Source organism: Rhinoderma darwinii, chromosome 13 (genome assembly GCF_050947455.1).
Source record: "Rhinoderma darwinii isolate aRhiDar2 chromosome 13, aRhiDar2.hap1, whole genome shotgun sequence".
Taxonomy (NCBI): domain Eukaryota; kingdom Metazoa; phylum Chordata; class Amphibia; order Anura; family Rhinodermatidae; genus Rhinoderma; species Rhinoderma darwinii.
Window position 1 is genome coordinate 15278626 of NC_134699.1, and position 18982 is coordinate 15297607.

The following is an 18982-nucleotide window of genomic DNA, read 5'->3' on the forward strand; positions in this document are numbered from 1 at the left end:
AACACTTCACATACCCACCCAGTCTTTATTGTTTTATTTCAGTATATTTTCATTGGTTTCTAAGGGAGTGCATAGTGGAAAGTAAGAGGGAACTATATTGTCAGCTGCCAGAGGTGGAGGGGAGACTGATTCTGCTCAAAGCCCCTTTCCCAGAAACACAAGTTGGGGCCCGTTCACATCTGCATTGGAGGCTTTGTTAGGGGCCTCTGTCACAGATTCCACCAAAAATACCAGAAATAATAGCAACGCATGTTGCACTACTGTTTCCGCTAAATCCACGAACACTCTGATGGAAACCCAGCGAAACCAATTAAAGTCAATGGGTTCCATTGGGCCAAAGTTGTCTCCATTGTTTAACAGAGCCTGCGCTTCCAGCATTTTAGTTGTTCTGCTCCTCTGACTGAGCAGAACGGAAACCCGAACGCAAATGTGAACTTAGCAGCAGCACCAACTGTTAGCACAGATTAGCAGCAGCTCCCAACTGTTCCGTTTTTTGCAGGATTGACCCACCATACGGAACTCAAAATGGAGAGCTTATGCAAATAGAAAACAAATTAGGTGTTTCTGGGAGGTTTTATGTGCATTTCTAGGCAGAGCAGAGCTTGGGGCTTAAAATGTCCCGCAAATGGGGAATGAACTGTTAGGAGCTTTGACTAAGGGGAACAAAGTGATGCAAAAAAAAAAAAAAAAGATGAAAAAAAAATATTTTTATATGCTAGAAACACTGCAAATTACTTTAAAACATTCATGAACTTTTGGCAAAAAAAATTATTCATGGGTTACCCCGTTAACAAATACAAACCATTCAAAGAGGGTCTGTCACCAGTTTAATACTTCTCTCCTACCTAATCTAATAAACGCTTTGATGAAAAAACTTTTATTAGTGACAAAGTTATGATCATTTTTACATTTATACCAATTTTTTGTAGAAGGGCAACTGGGCGTTTTTCTCATTTCACCAAGTGGGCGTTGTAAAGAAAAGTGTATGACGGTGACCAACCTCTTCATTCATGCCCAGCTTTATTCACAGCATAGCGTGATCTTGCGATTGGTCAGCGTCATACACTTTTCTTTACAACGCCCACTTGGTGAAACAAAAACAAAAAACACTGAGTTGCTCTTTTACAAAAAACTTGCATAAATGTAAAAATCATCATAACTTTGTCACTAAACAACAGTTTTAAAAAAAAATCTAAATAAAACAGTAGTTACCTACATCAAAGCGTTTATTAGATTAGGTAGGATATAGGGAGGTATTAAACTGGTGACAGAGCCTCTTTAAACAACAAATCCTAGACGATAGTTTCTTGACCCTAGGAACCCATGCGCACGTAGCGGAATTGCTGCAGACTTTCTGCTCGAATTTGGGGGCATAAAATCTGCAGTTCATTACCATGGCAACCACTGTGGAAAATTTCTATGCAGAAATTGACCTGCAATGTGGGTTTTTTTTAATCGGCGGCATGCCAATTTATGGTGCAGAAAGTTTGCGTATTTGTTGCAGATTTTCTCTTTTGAGTTCAATGGGGAAGTGAAAATCCACAATAAACACTAAGTGCTCGCAGCAAAAATCGCAAGTGGAATAACATTTAGTTCCATGTGACCGCTGCAGCAGTCGTAGGATTAAACGCCCTCCCAGGAGGCCAGATGCACGGGGACCAGGGACTCTACTACGGGAGCAACAGCAGAGTTGAGTATGGTCTTTTTTCTTTTTTTTTTTTTATCCCCACCGCTCAAATCTGGCCGAAAATCTGCCCCAAATTAAACATGATTTGTTGCGGACTTTTGGCCAGAATTCCCTCCAGAATCTAAGTCGGATTTGCTGCTGGATGTTCTGCAGCAAATTTAACATGTGTGTGGGGACCTATAGGGTTTTGCAAAAGAGTCTTTTTTTCAGTCTTCAGAAGCAGAAAAAGAAGAGCATGCAGTGAAATGAAAGGAAATGAAAATGAAAGGAGCTCCTTGTATTGTAAACAAAACGTTGCCACTATCAGTACTCTACTTTGGTATTAAAAAAAACTGTACGTGTTAGTATGACCCGAACAGCAGGCAGTGTGTGTGTTTCTTCATTACTTAGAAGTAAGGAACCCTCTTCAGAAGGGAGGAATAATGAGGTTAATGATCTGAACAAGTTCAAGAATTGGCTGAGAAGAGACAGATGTTTATTTTATGTGCATTTCACAACAAAAAGACATAAGAGAACGTGGCTGGCATTGACTTTGTCAGATCTACATGCTGGCAGAGGGGACCAAAGTAAGTGTTGATTATACAAATATAACCTATTAGTAGCAGCAGAACAGATAGTTACTTCCCACTGCATCTGCTCTCTTTATTTCTACTTGAGAATAAATAACTTTTACAGCATACAGATAAATATTATAGTACTTCCCAACAGGGACGGATATCAAACTAAGCGTGCCAGGTGGATTCCTCTGAGACTTCCGCCCAGTAATTCCAACAAGTGTCCATGCAACTTTATATATTCCACATACACTATTAATGACTTTTAACAACTTAGGCCTCATTCACATCTGTGCTCGCCATTCCGTTGTTCTGCTCAGTCAGAGGAGCAGAACAAGTGAATAACCGGAAGCGCCAATTCTGTTGCACCACCGGGGTGTCTGTGGTTTTATCAGAAACAATAGCACAGCATGTTGTGCTATGGTTTCCAGTATTCTCGGCCAGATCTGCGGTGGAGGCACCTAAGGAAGCATCCAACGCAGATGTGAACGAGGCCTTAGCCGACAAACAGTAAAAGTAAACTGTATGTTAGAGGAGTTGTTTAGGACACCCCTTGCTCAAAGGGGTTGTCCAGATTGGACTAAAGCTGCCCCCATCAATCAGCTTTTCTAAATTCTGGCAATCAGTTGCTATCGCCAGGGAAAGTTCTCATTTCCCTTGCAGGGGAAATCTAGTATTACACGTTGCCCACTAAAATAAATAGAAGACTGGAATATATGGTAACATTGATTCTGCCATAGGGGTTATTCCTGAGTAAGGGAAACCCGTCTATGATATTCATCTGTCCAAATCCTTATTACTGCTCTCCAAACCAATAAGAATTAAAAGTCTCTCTATCCGTTAGTGATTGTGCATATCAGAGTAAAAAAGAATATAATAAGCTCATATTATACATCATAGTGGTGAAATACAAAACTCAGCATGTATCATAAAGAAGTTTTTTATATATATATATATATATATATATATATATATCTGTAGATATATCTCTCTCTCTATATATATATATATATATATATATATATATATATATATATATATAAAATTATATAGTTTTGGAGGTTTACACAATGATATATTTGGGAATCCTCTTGGAGGCAATCTAATGCAAGCAGAGAGCAGCCTTTGGGGGAATTAAACTCTCGACCAATGCCCATGGAACCTTCAAAAATCTATAGACAGTCATTAAAAGTATCTATATTTTGCCTATGAAGTACAGGCTAATAAGTCCATAAACAGTCTGTAGCTTTTTGATGGGCTTCAACAAATTTTGATTTATCTGCAGCTGGCCGACTCGAATACAAGATTAGAACTTTACACAATGTGGTACACTTTACAGAAGATATATAGACCAAGTGGATTATCACATGCCACGTTTGTGCCCGTGATAGTCTAATTGGTCTGTATATCCTCTGTTATACAGTATGTTCCTGCCTTGACTTGATACATTGGCATGTATAACAAAGTACAATAGGAAGTTTCTTTATATGCATTTATTTACTACCTTATGCACTTTATTATGATTATCCTTCATGTCTCTTGATATTGGGTATTTATTATACTTCATTGAGTATTGATGCTGGAGTATTGATGTTTTGCTGTGCAATATTTAAATAAAGAATACATTGTTTTGATATGGTTTTTGTCGGTTTGGTGTTATGTTCATTTGGCTACACATGCTTCGTAGATTGAGACAAGGCCCCATTTACATAGGGTGAGAAACTTTTCTGAAAACATGGCATCATATGAGGCAGACATTACTTAAAATGCTGTGAAAAAGTTTTTGCCCCTTTCCCAATTTATTTTTTTGCATTTTTTCACACTTAAAGAGGCTCTGTCACCACATTATAAGTGCCCTATCTCCTACATAATGTGATCAGCACTATAACGTAGGCGACAGTGATGCTTTTTATTTTAAAAAACGATCTGTTTTCACCACTTTATTAGCGATTTTAGATTTATGCTAATGAGTTGCTTAATGCCCAAGTGGGCATTTTTACTTTAGACCAAGTGGGCGTTGTACAGAGGAGTGTATGACGCTGACCAATCAGCATCATGCACTCCTCTCCATTCACTTACTCGGCGCATAGAGATCCTGCTAGATCCTGATGTGCTGTCTTATACTAACACATTAACAATACTAAAGTGTTTAGACAGTGAATAGACATTCCACGGGATGTCTATTCACAATCTCTGCACTTCGTTACTGTTTCTGTGGTACTTACAGCAGAGCAATCGTAATCTCGTTGTAACCTGTCATCTACAGCATAATCTCGCGAGATTACGCTTTGCTCTGCTGTAAGTACCACAGAAACAGTAACGAAGTGCAGAAATTGTGAATAGACATCCCGTGGAATGTCTATTCACTGTCTAAACACTTCAGTATCGTTAATGTGTTAGTATAAGACAGCACATAGCGATCTAAAAGGATCCCTATGCGCTGACTAAATGAATGGAGAGGAGTGCATGACACTGATTGGTCAGCGTCATACACTCCTCTGTACAACTCCCACTTGGTCTAAAGTAAAAACACGCCCACTTGGGCATTAAGCAACTCATTAGCATAAATCTAAAATCGCTAATAAAGTGGTGAAAATAGATAATAAAAAAAAAAAAAAAAAGCATTACCGTCACCTACATTATAGCGCCGATCTCCTTTTGTAGGAGATAGGGCTCTTATAATGTGGTGACAGAGCCTCTTTAACTGTTTCAGATCATACTACTTTTAAAGGAGTTTTCCCATGAGAGACATTGATAACATATCCACAGGATATGTCATAAATGTGCAATAGATGCGGGTCCCACCTCTGGGACCCACACCTATCTCTACAACGGGGCCCCCTAAACCGTGTTCAGCCGCTCAGTGTTGTGGCTGAATGAGGTGAATTACAACCATGAAAAAGGTTATATGTTCGGGAGCTACGCAGTTTCCGTAAGTCCCATAGAACTGAATGGAAGTTACGGTAACAGTGTATCTCGCATGCTACGCTGATTCCGTAACGGACATTCACTACTGTGGGAGTTACGGAAACAGCGTAGCTCAGCGAGATACGCTTTTTTCGTAACTCCCGACCATGTAACCAGGAAGTGGCCGGGAGTCAGCGAGATCAGATAAAACTAGAACGGGGTTTAGGGGGCCCCATTCTAGAGATAGGTGCAGGTCCCAAAGGTGGGACCTGCATCTATCTGACATTTATGACATATCCTGTGGATATGTCATAAATGTCTCTCATGGGAAAACCCCTTTAACATCATAGAGTATGCTCACACGGCTTATTTTCAGCTGTTTTTTGGGCCGTAAATGCCCTGAAAAAACGGTAGCGGAATGCCTCCAAACATCTGCCCATTGATTTCAATAGGAAAAAAGGAGTTTCGTTCCGACGGGGCGTTTTTTATGCAGCCGTATGTAAAAACAGTGCGTAATAAACGCCCCGTAAAAAGAAGTGCATGTCACTTCTTGAGCCATTTTTCATTGTCTCAATAGAAAAACAGCTCCAAAAACATCCGTAAAAAACGCTTGATGCTTTCAAAATGGCTGAAAAATTTGTATTTCTGTGTACTTTTTTTTACAATAACTTTTTTTTATTTAACATCACTTTTTTAAAATGTAACTTAACTTTTTGTTTTTTATCCCATAAAGGGATTTTTCATTTTGAACTTTAATGTACTGGCATAGATCTATATGCCAGTACATTAGCCTGTGTACTGATTGTACACAGGCAGTTGTTAGGGCATACCTCAGTATGCCCTAACAACAGAGAATATGGTCAGACAGCTCTGGGGTCCTTCAATGGACTCTGGGCTGTCTGTCCATACCAGGGATTTCCTGTGATGCGATCAAACGGGAGACCCCCCTTCTCCCTTTAGTTTTGATCGCGGCATTGAAGGGGTTAATGCCGGAGAGAAGAGGTTTCTATGGTCTCCGCCGTTATAGCGGGGCTGCGGCTGTGTGTTACAGTCGTTGCCCCGCTCATCATGGCGCGTGGACACTGGCTGTCACACGGGACGAGAATACTCGTCCTGTGTCGGCAACCAGTTAATTTAAGACAAATATAATCTAAGTTAATACAAAATGCTGTTTTTAAATGATAATTTAATTTATTGAAGAAAAAATGCTGTTCAGCCCTACTGGGTTCAATTTCACTAGCCACACCAAAGTATGATTACTGCCAGACCTATTGAATATAAATTTCACTAAAATATAAGTTGAGGCAAACTAGAGGCAGCACATGATGCTACAATCGAAAGAGATTCAAATACTGATTAGAAACAAAGTCAATGAACTCTACCAGTCTGAAAAGGATTACAAAACCATTGCTAAAGACCCTTTTAAACTGGTCATTAAGTGGCCGCTACAGCGAGCGCCGATCAACGAGACATCGTTGATAGGTGCTCATTTGCTCCTGTCAGAAGGAGCTATGGATGGGGACGAGCTGTCGTTACTCCGATCGCTCGTCCCCAAACATTACTATCATGTCGGCAGCACGTCTCACTGTTTACACAGGGAGATGCGCTGCCGACAGCGATAATATTTTAGTTTTTTAAAATGATACGACCAGCAGATGATCGAGTGTTTGCTCGGTCATCTGCTGAACGTTCCCCTGTTTACACCGGGCAATTATCGGCAACGAGCGTTATATTAACGCTCGTCTGCCCGTTAATTGTCCTGTGTAAAACCCCCTTTAGGCTCTGGGACTTCAGTAAACCACAGTCAGATCCATTATCCAGAAATGGAGAAAACTTAAACTAGTCCTACTTTTTGCTTTTTACAAACTGTGCTCCCATACTTTATATGGGAGCACGGCCTGCAAATGAGGGTGACTGTCTGCGGCCGTCAGCGCCCATAATCACAGACAGTGAGCGTTAGCTCTCTTTCACACGGCAGTATTTTGGTCATGATTTGTAAGCCAAAACCCGGAGTAGAACCTACATAGAGAAAAAGCGTAAAGGAAAGAGTTACACCTTTTCGTTGTTCTATAATGAGTCCTAGTTTGGGCTCACAAATACGGATGCAAAATACTGACCAAAATACTGCCGTGTGAAAGTGGCCTTAAGGGAATGTACACGATTCCATAAGACAAGGCACTAGGCAAAATTACATCCATGGGAGAGTTGCAAGGACCAAACCACTGCTAACCAAAAATGAACAAAAAAGAATCAGAAAATTCTGAAGGAGAATGTCCACCCGTCAGTTCATTACCTAAAGCTCAAGCGCAGTTGGGCTATGCATCAGGACCATGATCCGGTGCAAACAAGCAAGACGACCTCCTCTGACTGGCTCAAATGAAACAAAATTAAAGGGGTTGTCCAGACATTTTTTTTATTGAAGACCTATCCTTAGGATACTTCATCAATATCAGATCGGTGGGGGTCTGACTATAGGCATCCCCACCGATAAACTGATAGGACTGCGGCTTTCATTGCCACGGCCCTTTGAAAGTTTAGATGACCCAGCGTCATTTACATCCGGAGCGGCTATGCCTGGGATTTCAGTACCGGTCCAATTCAAGTTACCGATGTGTACTTCGCCGTGCCTGGTAAACACTGAAGAGGATGCGGCAATGAACGTTGCGGTCCTATCAATCAGCTTAACGGTGGGGGTGTCGATATTTGGACCCCCACCGATCTGATATTGATGACTTATGCTGAGGATAGGCCATTAATAAAAAATGTTCGGACAACCCCTATAAAGTTTTGGCATGGCCAAGTCAAAGTTGTGTCTTGAATCCCATTGAGATGCTGTGTCAAGACAAACAGGCTGTTAATGCTCGTGAAGCCTCCAATGTAGTCAAATTAAAACTGTGCAAAGAAAAGCGGACAACAATTTCACCACAGAAATGTAAAAGACTCATTGCAAGTTATCACAAACGCATGATTGCAGTTGTTACTGGCAAACTTGGCACAACCAGTTATTAAAAATTAGTTGGATGATCTGAAAGATTTAAATGTGACAAATTAGCAAAAATAGAAGAAATCGGATGAGGGGCAAAAACTTTTACACAGCACTTACAGCAATACACAAATAGGCAAAAGTTTGTATTAAACAACAATACGCAGCTCAGCATTATGACTTTAACATAGAAGGAACTCAGTATGTCAAGAAAAGTTTGACTTCATTTTTTGTTGTCTCCTTACTAAAGAAATTAAATTATTTTGGAGTGAGGCTAAAAAATAATGTCCTGTCTTTTTTTGGTATGAGACTCCCTCATATTGACTTCCTAATGATTTTCCATTTGTGAGAAAGCAGATAACAGATGAATAAGATGAAAGCACATTAGGAGAATTTCGTTTGCGCTGTTTTCTATATACTGTAATAGAATCTAAATTTAAAAGCCTAAAGCAAAGTATTTATATATGTTTAACTCACAATTACGGTATAGTCCATCTAGCCAGTTACTTCAAATTTTACAAAAGCATAAACCTACTGTGCCCAACCTCAAAAAATATATTAAAACCAATAGAAAATGTAAAAATAACACACTCATGTGCTCTCTTTGACCCCCTATAAGGCCTCATTCAGACAGGCGTATTGTACCTGGTGTTTAACATATTCTGGATGTAACATCTAAACCTACACTCGGTACTACTGAAGAGACCTTAGAGCACTATAGATATATTTGGTGCTGTAAGTTCGGTTCAGTAGAACTGCGAGGGTCTGTACGTTACATCCAAATTACGAGCAGTTAAACACGTTTACAAAAAAAATCTGTCTGAATGACGTCTTCATAGCATATGTCTTAAGGCCTGTATTAAAGTCAACTGGTCATGGGACAGGTGCATTTCAGGGAAATCTACAGTTTTTTACTGAACAGCTGGGTGGCACATCATGAAGAAGTCCCTTCCTGTCTATAGGTTATCTCATGACAGGTTGACTTACTAGGGGGCTAAGGGCCCAAAGCAAAAATACCAAATATCTAAGTGGAAAAATTAACCACGATTAGATTATTTCTATTATCATTTTACTCCTTTCTTTTTGAAACATGACATCTTTCTCTATGAACAATTCAGATGTAAAAGGGGTTGTGTCATGACAGACATTTAGGCCTCAGGTTTTTTGACGTGAACTATGTTCGTGTGAATGAGGCCTTATGGCATATCTACACCCAGTCTCCCAAAACCAGCACGCCTGGTGAGGCAGCCTGTGGCCGCCGCATCCAGGCGGACGGAACAACAATGCACAGCAGAACGGTCGAACTCACTGAGCTACGCAGTTTCCATAACTTCCAAAGAATTGAATGGGGATTACTAAAACAGTGTAGGCACTGCGAGTTGCACTGTTTCCGTAACTCCAAAGTTATGGAAACAGCATAGATCGCTGTGAAACGTGGTTTCCGAGGCCACCTCACCAGGTGAGATGGGTCGGAGCGTTCCCCAATCAGGAGATAGGTGCGACATATGCTTGGTGGGACCAACATCTCAGACATTTATGACATATCCTGTGGATATGCCATAAATGCCTGTCATAACACAATGACTTTATTCCAAAGGCTGTCAATTTATTTCATATTTAGTTTTGTAGAGTACTCATAGATTAGGCTCCCTGTCTGCTACTCCTGTTACAAGCCAGGCTTGAGAGCCGCTCAGCCCATGCATGGGGAAATATATAGTCAGATGTGGATTCCCTAGCGATAACTGGCTGATCGGGTGTTAGAGAAGCCAGACAGATTGTTTGCCTGGCCGACTTGCATACAAAAAGCGGTGGTCCTCATGAGACAGCCCCTTTAAGAATGTAACCTATTGCTCCACGTCCATGTCTTTTGAAAGCGCACAGAGGTTAGTAAAACAGCTGTGGGTAGAACCTTGTAACCATCCATATTATACCATTTTGTTGCTATTAAACACTGATGTTTTGTAGAGGATTTTGGATGAATGCCATGAATTTCTTTCTGTTAAAAGATTTTAGACAATTAAATACTATTATACACCATTAAAACTAGAACTGAATAAATGGGAGTATAATTATCTAATCCAGGCATTGTTCAACAAACCTCTGCTATCTGTGTGAAACAAACAAAATCCTACATATACTGATGTTAGGAGTATAAACTGTAGACCAAAATTTCTTATCCATTGAACTCATTATAAGAAAGATTCTGATTTTCAAGCCTCAAAGTAGCTAAGCCTGGTTGTCCTAAACTATGCATTGTTTGCTTCATTCATACCGATCAAGAAGGGTGTTTTGGGGGCAGTTGAAATATCTCTACATTTATTTAAAAACAAATTAATAATAATTATGGCAATGAATAGGCTTGAGGAACCGAGATAAATCCAACCTTTCATGGTTATCAATGGAAACAACCGTAACCTTACAGATGTGAGCTTTCCTCTATCTTTTTTTTACATAAAGAGTAGAAGCAAACTATAATGATGTAGAGGTGTAAATTAAGCCTAAGGCTCTGTTCACACAGAGTTTTTTTTTTTGCATGCAGAAAAATCTGCCTCATAATTCCTGAGGAAATTTTGACCTGCCTGCAAATTCTTGCAGCGATTTTTGTGGCATTTTTCGCCTGTGGCTTTGAGCGCTGCAGGCAAAAAAAGTAGCGAAAAACGCTTTCTCTGCCTCCCATAAGAAAGAGCAAGCCGCTTTTTTTTTACCGCGAGCAGCTAAAATCCACCACGGGGAAAAAACGGCTCCGTCTCCTATTGAAATCAATGGGAGGAAGTTTTGGACGTGTTTTGCTGGTGATTCAGACGTGGTTTCCACGTCAAAATTTTGTGTGCCGCTATATGGTGCTACATATGCTGCAGTATTATAGAGTTATTTTCGCCTAGAAGCAATGCTTACAGAGACGAATAGCTCTGTAACGTGGCATCCGGTAGAGCATAATTGGCCAAGTGGAACATGAATATTATAATCTATATGATAAGTTACCTAAAGACAAGATAAGTTACAAAGCAGAAGTTACGTAAACCAGCAGTGAGAAATGTTAGGAAAATCATTATTTTTTTTTTTAAAGTATGTTTAACTAACTGCGATAAACTTCTTAAAAGTTAAACCAAAAAAAAATCCAATTCCAGTTTGTGGAGTTATATCTAATGAACGGATATGGGAAGCTTTCATTAAAAACAAAAAAACACGGCGTAAGATAAAACAAAAGAAACAAACCTCTTCATACTGCTCTCTAAGCCAAAGTCATCCAAATTTTCTATTGGTTATCTGGTATTTTAAAAAATTGACCGCAGGACTGGGGATGGAATTACATTTTAAACTAATGGATACTCAGCCCTTAAAGTGTCCCCGCTCCAGTCCCAGAAGTTCATCAGTCACGTGGTGGTGCAGCCAATCCTTGGACTCAGCAGTCACATGCTGTTCATGTCAGCCACACCGATGAACAGCACGTGACTGCTGCCTGATCCTTCGTAACCGGAGTGGCGGCAAACGTGACTTTAGCTCTGGAGCAGGGGGCAAGAGTATCCACTAGTTTACTATGTAAATCCATCCCCTGCCTTGCTGCCAATTTTGTAAAATCTCGAATAACCCCTTTAGACCTGCAGATGATTCTAACGATGAATTGCCACCTCTCTGCAATATGAATAAGTCTTATAAGGAAAAACAGATTCTGAAATTAGCCTGAACCAAAGCAGCTAAGAAATCATAGGCTGTAAATAAAGGCTGTAGTCCTCTCCGATTTAGATAAAGATCCCTTTATCGCACCAAATAATTTCTTAACAGACCGCAAACAGCTCATAACCTACCTCAAAGAATCTGACAATAACATGTTTCCATGCAGTTATGTTTGTATATTGATAAATTCTTGTTAATTATAAGGCCCATCCACATATACAGATTAACCACAGATGCACCACACATCCATCCTTTGTTAATTGAAAGTTTTCCATCATGAAAAATTGTTGGACTAAGGCCAAGTTAATAAGACACATTTTTCAGGCTAAAAAATATGAGGCGGATTTAAAAAGGAATCAACTTTTTTTTCTTAAGGACCTTTTTGCGTGGCTTTTATAATTTAGTGGTGTAAAAATACATTTCCTATGAACTCCACAGCGTATTTCCCATTGAAGTAGGGCGGTGTAGGTGTATTTTGAGTCTATTTCGGCAGGTAACAAACATTTTAGGCGCCAAAATACGCCTGAAAATATGCCGTGTGAACATAGCCAAAAAGTATTAATATCCAGTCAAAAACTAGTTATGTCCGTTTGATCTTAAAAAGGACCTGACTCTAGCAGTGTTTACCACACATGCCCACTCCTGAACTATCACAAAGCCTGCGCGTCATTTTCTCCCCCCTAGCAGCGGACCAGAAACTATCAGAAGAAGTGATGTCAGGAGCAGAGCTGGAGTCCCAGTCAGAGTGCTAGTAGCGCTCTGACAAGGACTCCGGCGCTGGGGTTAGGGGATTCCACAGAGTCCTGGAGAAGAGCCTATACTAGCGCTCTGCCAGGGACGACTACGTCTCTGGGGAAGCCCCTGACATCACTGTCCATATATGGACAGTGATTTCAGAGGCCTCCCCAGAGTCCCGGAGCAGAGCCTATATTAGCGCTCTGCCAGGGACTCCGGCTCTGGAGAAGCCCCTGACATCACTGTCCATATATGGACAGTGGTGTCAGGGGTTCCACAGAGTCCCAGGGCAGAGCCTATACTAGCGGTCTGCTCTGGGATCAAATGAAGTTGTTTTTTTTACCAGTATGTAAGAGAGAGTGTGGTTTGGTACAGGACTGATATGGTGCACGTTTATCGTTAGCTCTCACTGATCTAATGAGTGCAGTAAAATTGCAACGAAGATTAGAAAATGTTTATAGCTGGGTGTAGTAGGCATGATGAGTCCCTGCTGCCAGCGCTTTGCATGCTGGGACACAAGCGGTGCATGTCGCAAACTGTATGACCGGAAAAGCAAGACAACGGACACACAGAGGTAAACAAACCTCTCAATGTAAACAAAAGAGCATAATGGTAAATAAAATAATAAAGAACGATATTCAGGGGGCATTAATAGATAAATTCAGAAGCGTTGCAGTGATAAAAAACTAAATAAAACTTTGCAAAGACTACATAAAATGACATAGTGCATGTTAAAAAGCAGCAGGATGCCCCATAAAAAATAGAGTGCTTTATCGCATAAAATATAAAGGTTGTTACAAATGCCATTCTTATACCTGTAACACCTTACCAGAACTACAGTACAGTGTATACTTGGCGTCATAGTGGAGCACATCGGTCTATGCTCTACTGTTGGTCAATGCTACTGATCAGCAGGTAAGACTACCTGGCCTGACTAGGTGATGGCGATGCTTGGTGTCACTTGTCTACCCCATTATGAAGGAGGACACTCTTATGAAAAATAAGGCTTTGTTGACTACTGTATTCACGGTTTTCTTCTCTACTGGCATCCGTGCCCATGCACAGCCTAAACCATCTGTCCTGCCGTGCATCAGCAATGCTTGCCACCACTGGGACAGCATTGAGTCTGCCGCCTAGTAAGGAGGAATTTTTTCTCGAAGTAGTATAAAATTACAACATAATCAGGGGGAGGGGGGCACTTTGTTTTGTTCCCAGGGCTCATTTTGCTCTAAAGTGAGCCTTGATAATAAAGGTAGTTATAAGAGTCAATGGATAAGAGGAAATTGTGCATTGGAATAATTGGCAAAATGTATATATAAGGCTAAATGGATGATTTAAATACCGTCTGAAGTATGTGTGTGTGCCAATGTTTCACATTCTGAGATTAGAAGTGAATATCTGTTAAGTAGACTTTTACTTTAGACCATGCAAAGAAGTGGTGAATTATTTTTTTGCGGGTACCGCAAAAGAGGGCACTGTGTGTGGCACAATCTACAGGGGGCACTGTGTGGGGAACTATCTACAGGTTTCTTTGATTGGGCCCCAAGTCATAACTTTGCTTGGGGCCCCAGAAATGCCAAATTTGCCCTGACCGCACCACAAATCTGCAACAAAGTGAAATACAATGCAAGCAAAAGGGGTTCCACAAAATCGTATTCCCAGGATGCAGGAAAAATAACCTGATTTTTGGGAATGTTGTCCTATGTCACAGATTTTAACTTCTGAAATACAAAATCCAACACCCTCTAATGAGGATTTAAAAGGGTATTCTATTCTCAGACATTTATAGAATATTTACAAGATATGTTCCACCTCTAGGACGACTCTTCTTCCGGCCTAGCGAAGGGGCTGAATTCAGAGGATGACGCACATTTGTATGACTCCATCTATTCACTTCCATAGGAGTTCCGGAAACAGCCGAGCAAGTATGCTCCTAATATCTGTAACAAATTCATCATGTCTGAACGCAGCCTTATGACATGTGAGCCAGACAATTGGAGCCTGACAGATAAACGATGACTAGAATACAAATTTGCAGCAAACACAAAAAAATTAAGTAATTGATGCAAAAAGCAGCAATTATCACTATTTCACAATGAATTACTGTATGATCATCCTTGAAATTATAGCACTGGAACGTCATACAAAGCAGCACTCCTTTTCCCTAGATGAGCTTACAATGACATTTTCTTAACACAAGAGCCCCAAAAGTCTGTGGTCCGTTCAGAGATAATATTTTAGAATTCATAGAATTCAGTAAAGAACATTTCATACTAAAATGAGTCAATGGCAGGATAGTGCCCCCTGCCAGTTTCTAGAAACGTTAAGGAAACAAACAACCTTTATATCTCACTCTCTCAGGCCAAGAAAACAGACTGATCCATCCTACTTTGAAACAATACTTGATCATCGATCCATAAATAACTTGTAAGTTACTATATCAGACCCCCAAATGCTGTCTGAACACCCCCATCCCCCACCCACAGATCCACAGTTTGATTCATGGTATATAAGGCGTGAAGGGATTTACATGAATACTGTCTTGTTTCAAAGCAATAATGTATTCACTTAACGAGCGACAGGAATAATAAAATGTGTAATTCAAATGCATATGCTTCGGGGGGTGTGTCATTCCTAAGGAATGGCTATAAAAAATTAAAAAAGAACTGACATTTTCCACCTCTGGGCTGTTACAGAGAATTAGAGAGTCAAATGCACGCAGCAAAATTAGATTGTTGGTTTCTGGGGGCAGAAACCATCACACACCTCCTTTAGCATCAAGTGGAGATGAAAATACATGGAAAGCTTTATGAATCATGCTATAAAGGTAATGGGAAGACTACTAGAGTAACAAATGTTTAAAGACGACAATTCATTAACCAGACCTTTGACTGCATGATATACTAATGAGCAGCCTCTTTGGGCTTATTCACACGAACGGGGGTCAAATTGGCCGTAAAAATAACTGCAGTTTTAATGGCCGACTTGCACCCATGCGGGACCCGATTTCACAGATCCTTCATAGACTTGAGTCTATTGAGGGATCTGTAAAAACGGTCAAAAATAGGATATCCTATTTTTTCACGGGCCGTTCACACAGTACGTTAAACAAAACAGCTCTGTGAATAGCCCCACAGAAGTACATTCATTTTAATGCAGCCGTGTGACCGCCATCAAAAAAACATGCGAGAATATAGGCTATGGAATCGACTTCCAGGTTCATATATAGTAACGAACGGAGATCCACGTCAGGAAGCCAAAATGTAAAACTTAAAGCAAGGTAGTTATAAATTCCACTGATAATTGGCCGCTTTTTAGTTGGTCTCATCACGCGCTGCTTATGGCGATACATCATATGAACCAAGAAGGGGGTAAATTGATTACATATCATTTACCCTCTGCTGTGAAATAAGTTGTCAGCCACTTTGGTTATCATTATCCACCAATCTAAATTACTTTACTACACAACCTGCACTGTTTTCTATTTAGTTTGGCCCACTATAACATTACTGCAGTGTCCTGACAATGAATATACATTATCTCCAGCCAGGAAGTGAGGTGTATTCAGAATCCTGACACTTCGCGAATACAATCCCGACACTACAACACAGCAAGCGTAATCTTGCGAGATTACGCTGTAAACTGTAATTTCAAACTAGATTACGCTTGCTGTGCTGTAGTGTCAGGATTGTATTAGCGAAGTGTCAGGATTCTGAATACACATCACGTCCTGGCTGGAGAAAATTTATATTCATTGTCAGGACACTGCAGTAATGTTATAGTGTGTTTATGTGGCTGCACATAGCGATATAGCTATATCCCTATGTGCTGTGTAAATGAATGGGGAGAAGTGTATGACGCTGATTGGTCACTGATTGGCCAGGTGGGCGTTGTGGAGAGAAGTGTATGACGCTGACCAAACAGTAAAACTTGCCCAGTTGTTCATTAAGAAACTCATTAGCATAAAGCTAATATAGGTCATAACTCCGTCAAAAATGATAGTTTTTCTAAATAAAAAACACTGGTGTAATCTACATTACAGCGCCGATCACATCGTGTACAATATAGGCCACTTATAATGTGGTGACAGAGCCTCTTTAATGCATTATACTAGTCCTTTGGTATAGTGGTCGATGTCTTGAGTTTTACTGGATATCGCCCAATCACTGGGTGTAGTTTTTTCCACTTATCTCATACCACAATTTGTGTTTATATGATTGGGAAATTTGGTGTATTTTTTTTTTTTAAGTTATTTGTTGTACCAATCAAAACAAGATGTGTCAAAATAGGTAATTGGCACAAACGTGTGCTACTCTACTAAAATAAAACATGGGCATCCTTACTATATTTCACTCAACTCTAATATTGTTTTATGAATCAAATCAAAGAGTTTTATGCATATTATAATAGAAGGCTGGATATGCTACTAAATAAAGCTGTGCTATACTATTAGATGACACTGCATTTTTATACTCTTGTAACAATATGGAAATTGTGAAAAGAATACCAGTTGTTTTAGGTGACTTTTCAGAAAAAGGTGTCATATGTGTGTACAGTACATGAGGAACAACACTATTTCTAGCCATTATATGACTTGTATCCTTCACTTTTAGCAGTTTTCCCCCTGCAGGCTCTCTCTAAATCGCAGTTTTCCCTGAGCTAGTGAGTGGAGCCTAACTGCTATCTTGTCTTACACTCACAGAAAACATAGAGAAGAGGAGAGCCTGCTCTCCTATCACATATTTATTGAAGCTGAAGAAACTTAGAGGAGACTATACATCAGTAATGAGCAGTGTAGCTTTGAATCCAGCACTGGGGTGAGATATAACACTTACTATAAGCTGCTGCTGCATCTGTGTCTGTCCTCTGCTCCTGCTTATCCACAGACTTCTATGGGGAGTTGTAACCTGATCCCTTAGAAAGCGGATAGTCCACCTCGTCTTGAGAAGACTGAAAAAAGGTAAATTCAGTGGAGTGAGTGAACAGTTTGGAGGGAGGGGAGGAGCCAGAGTAGGGCTGGGCAATTAAAGAAAAAATTATCAAAAACGCAATTCAGCGCAATTAATCAACGTCATCTTGCGAATTTCGGTTTTATGAATTATTTTCTCCCGGTTTAAAATGTATCTGCATTTTCAAGATGCAGATACAGTTGAATTTAACTGTAGAGCAGGGGACCGTGAGGTCCCAGCTCTACAATTCACTATGTATTGCTGGACGCGAGGCAGTAACGTAATCGCGCCTGTATGCGCAGTGCCGCACAGACCAGAGGAACAGAAGGATCACCTCCACTCGTCATTGGAACGGGGTTAGGTGAGTATGTATATTATTTTTATCAGGTACTATTTATTGGGGGCAGCTATCCGGGGGCATTATACTCTGTGAGGGCAGCTAAAGGGGTATTATACAGTGTGGAAGTCAGTTATGGTGGCATTATACTATGTAGAGGCAGCTATAGGGACATTAAACTGTAGGTAGGGCAGTTATGGGACATTATATTGTGAGGAGAGCAGTTATGGGGGAATTAAACTGTGTGGAGGGAAGTTATGGGGGCATTATAATGTATGGTGTCCGCTATGGGGGGCATTATATTGTGTGGGGGCAACTACAGGGGAATTTTACTGTGTGTAGGCAGTTATAGGGGCATTATAATGTGTGGGGGCAGCTATGGGGCATTATACTGTGTGGGGAGCACTATGAGAGCATTATACAGTGTGGGGAGCACTATAGGGGCAATATATTGTGTGGGGGCAGTGTAACGGGGTATATTATATACAGAAGTATACAGCAGGCTCAGAGGATAAATATTAATTCAATGGCGTTGCATGCAAAAAGGGGTGTGGCATAAAAAAAAATCATCGTTAATTACCGCAGGGTAAACTGCCATTTAGCTGCACAACCGCAGTGCCATTAACAATTAAAGTGCTTTTGCAAACCACCTCAGCCGTGGTGCATCCGCACCATGAGAACTTAGTCTTACAGTGTCAGAAATCCTCAGGAGAAGAAAGGAACTCCCTGCAGAAGTAATCTATGTCGTGCTGCTCATCTCTGTATAATCAGTATGTACTGAAGTCAGAATGCATTGATTAAACAAGCAAAATTACCATACACGTCAATAGGAAAAGCTTCTTGACATGTATTATATATCTATGTACATACAAAGTTTGCATTTTAATCATTCAAAACAAAGAAATATTCTCTAACATTGACTGAGAAGGACATTTTGCGGATGTGATGGTAAGACGGACTTTAACACTGCAGGCTGAATGAGTAATTCTACACCTACATTTAAAGGAGATACTATATAAAAATAAATGTAAATTAGCCTTACGATGAATATAGGCATTCTTCCCACTGCTTTCTATACTTCCACCCAACACATTCATGTACTCCGCTCAAAACGTACTGCTATTTCTGTCATGGCTGAAATCTCAACTGTCAACT

At 40.3% G+C, this 18982-nt stretch overlaps 1 long non-coding RNA gene across 3 annotated transcripts in view; it reads right to left on the minus strand.

The window, feature by feature from the left end:
• The window catches only part of LOC142666799 (uncharacterized), a 273154-nt gene that overhangs the window by 174224 nt on the left and 79948 nt on the right, over positions 1–18982 (minus strand). For all 3 annotated transcript variants that reach the window (XR_012851732.1, XR_012851734.1, XR_012851733.1), the window contains exon 3: positions 17377–17491. This is a non-coding gene — a long non-coding RNA (uncharacterized LOC142666799). The remainder of the gene's footprint in view (positions 1–17376; positions 17492–18982) is intronic.